The 3,951-nt window shown below is 38.1% G+C and overlaps 1 pseudogene; it reads left to right on the plus strand.

The window, feature by feature from the left end:
• The first annotated feature begins 627 nt into the window (after positions 1 to 627).
• Positions 628 to 2,799, plus strand: LOC114466048 (coiled-coil domain-containing protein 106-like; annotated as a pseudogene).
• The last annotated feature ends 1,152 nt before the right edge of the window (positions 2,800 to 3,951 follow it).

Genomic DNA, 3,951 nt, shown 5'->3' on the forward strand with positions numbered 1-3,951 from the left:
TGCTAGGCTGGTGTAGCATTAGCACAGTGTTAACAGCTGATGTGTGTGAACAATGGCCGTGGCTCCAAGCAGTGACTCCCAACACGATCGGCAGCAGAAAGAGTAGTGCAGTTAGAATTTACATATATGGCAATTAAAATATAATATATATTCTATATTAAACCACAATGTTTGTTTTAGCTGTTAAATAGTTGGAGAGGGAGGAGCTCACATTCTAGGATGCGTGTATTATGCACTTCTCTTGCACTTCTAGAAATAAATATTTAAACACGAATTATGATATATTGGGCACACTTTACAATTAAATAGATTTTATTTTCATTTTAATTCTAATAAACAAAACAATCACAATTGGATTTACGTGTTGGAGGAGGAGCCACCCGGCCTCGACAACCTAGACAGACACGCCCACCCTTCGATCACTCAGCAAGTTTGTTTTTGGATGAATAGCCAGATGCTAATCATTACCGCAGCCCACGTTAGCACTGAATACACAAAATGAATACAAGGTCTTATAAAACATCAGACACCAGTGTTCCCAGCGGCAGTGGCGATGCGCAAAAAACCGAAATGAATCCAGGTACTTTTGGGAGAAAGAGAAAGAAGTCAACAGCGAGTAATAGCACAATGAAAACTACACCTGTGGACCACGCTGTGCACATGGAGGACAATGACAACGGTAAGCAAGATTGCGTGTTATCTTTTCATTAAAAATGCCTGCTTAGGATAATACGGGTTGATAATTGTTCTACATAATTCAACTAGTTTGATACATTGCTGAGTGAATAGTTTGTGTGCGTGCGCACATGTTTACGTGCTTGCCAAAAATAGAAGATTTATGTGTCCATTAATATATTTACATTTGCTGGTGATGAATTAAAGTTATACAATTACTGTATGTTGACTTAGATTATCCTTTATTTTATCCCACAGTGAGTGAATTCACATGTTACAGCTGCCAAAGACAAAAAGAAAGCAAGCAAACAAGAAATCTAAATACAGATGAGAAAAAATAAGCCAATAATAAAATATACAATAAAGAGAAAAAAAACCAAAAAAAAAAAAAACAATAAATAAATAATAGATGTTGTTCAAGATAACAGTACAGAAAAAAAATGAATAAGTGGTAAATGTGTTTTTACAATGAGGATGAATAATATTAGTAATATTTAGAGAGTAGAGCCTGTTGCTTATTTTATTTTACCTTCACCTGGTTTATAATCAGTTTTTTTTTTAATTCTCTATCATATCATTCCAGATACTGAGGCAACTCTCGCTCCAACAGCATTTTTAAATGTTAAGAAGAACCATCTCCTTAAGAAGAAGAAGCACACTGCTACAGAAAAAACCAGTGACCTGACCAAGGAGAGATACGCCCTCCTCCAACAACTTGGCAAATGTAAGTAGACCTAAGGTTTTCTGAGAAAAACACGTTTGCTCACCTGACAATGATGTTTGGGTGTTTTGTAAAATATATATACAACTGAGTGGAAGGATGGCCGACATTTGACAGTGACAAGAACTTCCTCTGAGCATGAGTGTGTTATTACTCAAACAATACACATGTACAATTTATACCTGGAAGATAATATCTGTAGCATTGATTGACAAAAGTAGACACATCGGGGTGGCTGTGGATCAGGAGGTAGAGTTGGAAAATTGGTAGTTGGATTCCCAGCTCCTCTAATACACATGTCGATGTGTCCTTGGGCAAGTCATTTAAGTCCAAATTGCCCCCACTGCTGTGCCATTATTGTATGAATGAAATATATAATGTAAAAGTGCTTTGGGTGCTGCAACGACGAGAAAGGTGCTATACAAGCAGTCCATTCGCCAATTAACATTTGATAAATGGCAAATGCTATTGATAATAATGTATGTGAGTTAACTTGTATCACCATTCTGAGTAATACATTTTGTTTTGTATTGTATTTTCTATTTTGTTGTAGATGCAGATGACAGCGGGACAATTGACACATCTTCCTCGGCCACCTCGTCTCCTGATGCATCTTCTTTCGCTTCATCCTCCAGCCCATCCAACTCCTCTTCATCGAGCTCCTCCTCTACTGATTCCTCTGATTCGGACAAGAAATCGAAGAAAAGACGCAAGAAGAAAAAAAGCACCACCACCAAAGTCACAAAAAAAAAGATAAGAGGAAGAAAAAAGGGAGGAAAAAGGAGCAGCATAGCAAACAAAGAGGTAAATGCAAAGAGAGGAGGGATGCAATTAGGCTTCTTCCCTCATGTGTGTCAGGCATGTACATAGAGTGTACATATATACGTGTATATATATATACACACTATTCACAGACAGGAGCAAGTACAATTTTCCAAAATGTACTTCCTGGTGGATATATTATCTTGGACCGTCCAATTGCTCCGTGTCCATGTAATCATTATTTTTTTCAAACAATTTGTATCTGCGTGTGTGTTTCCTTGTGTTGTGTTTATTATACTTAACTACATTTCTATTTTTTTCAGCACGTCATCCTAAGGAGGTCGTCAAGAGATACCAGAAAGTCCTTAAGGCATACAAGAAAGAAAGAAAGCTGAGTGCGGCATATAGAAAAGTTGGTGTTGACTGAAACACCGTCGCCACCAATGCCCCAAATATGTGAGCTGGCTGTTGTGGCCCCGGAAAAATACAAAGAGTTGCTGCTTGCTCATACCCCAGAGCAACGACTGCAGGACTTTGCAAAAAAATGTCTGGAAGTATTAATGAATGATCCAAATCTTTTAAGGGATGTTGAACATAAAAAGAAAAAGGGGAAACTGATTCCTCTGTCTAAGAAAGCTTAGGTCTGATGTCACTGTAGCATGGTGCCCCAGAGCAGTTGGTTTGTAGCTCGGGTGAAGGCCTGGTTCACTGAGTATTGAGGGTCTAAGTTGTGCTAAGACATATCTTGTTATACATATTTTGTTTTCATGTCTGGATAATCCATACTGTTGTATACTGCTGTTCTGCCATGCAATGGCTTAGTTTGTGTTGTATTTAATTTGTGGTTTGAAAACATTAAACACAACAATGTTATTAATAACAATTTCACCTGTGGTGTTTCTTTGGTAAAATACAGCAGCAGAAAAGCCTATGGGTGAGACAGGGCTGAGGTTAAAAAATGTGCTATTTTAAATATCACATCAGATTTCTGCACCTTGAACTAGTTGTAAATCATTAACATACAGTTAACATGTAATTTATAAATTGTTAACTAACAGCTTGTAAGTTATCTATTAACTATCTACAAGGCACAGTTATAAATCCTTAAAGGGGACATATCGTGGTTTTAAATCCTTCCTTTTTAGATATAAATCATACAGTTGTGGTCTATATAAAGCGAAACTGCAACGCTTGGGTCTGAATTCCTCATTATTATAGCTCCACAGGCCCCTTTTCTACCCCTTTTCTGATGTGCTTCTAAGAGGAACTCGTTTTGGTGCGGCCTCTTTAAATGCAAATGAGACACTTCATACCCCGCCCCCTCTCCAGGTTCAACTCCACCCTGCTCGGCCATTTTTGTAGATTGATAGAAGAGATACGGTTATGTAGCGGCGCAGAAAAAGTTTATTCACACGTTATTTACACAATGTCAACAACGGAATACTTGTCCATCCAGCTTTACATGTTCCAGCCAGAGTCTGACCCAGTGGAGCGAGATGAAAATGAAGATGATGAACCTGCAGAACCCTAACAAGTGAGCTAACACAAGCACCGAGCCAACGCTAGCGCCAAGCTAACGTCACAAAATGCATTTTAATACAGTGTTTTCGGAGACAAAAACGGCAAAATGAAATGACTAATAAAAACTTTAGACTTAAATTAAACCACGTAGGCCATATCATCAAGGATCTAAAACGAGCACACAGCGCTAACATATGAAGACGTGCAACTGCTAATGCTAACAAAACAATGACAGGGACGTCTTATCATCACACTTTTTAGCGTTATTTACA

The sequence above is a fragment of the Gouania willdenowi genome, chromosome 6 (genome assembly GCF_900634775.1).
Source record: "Gouania willdenowi chromosome 6, fGouWil2.1, whole genome shotgun sequence".
Classification (NCBI taxonomy): Eukaryota; Metazoa; Chordata; class Actinopteri; order Blenniiformes; family Gobiesocidae; genus Gouania; species Gouania willdenowi.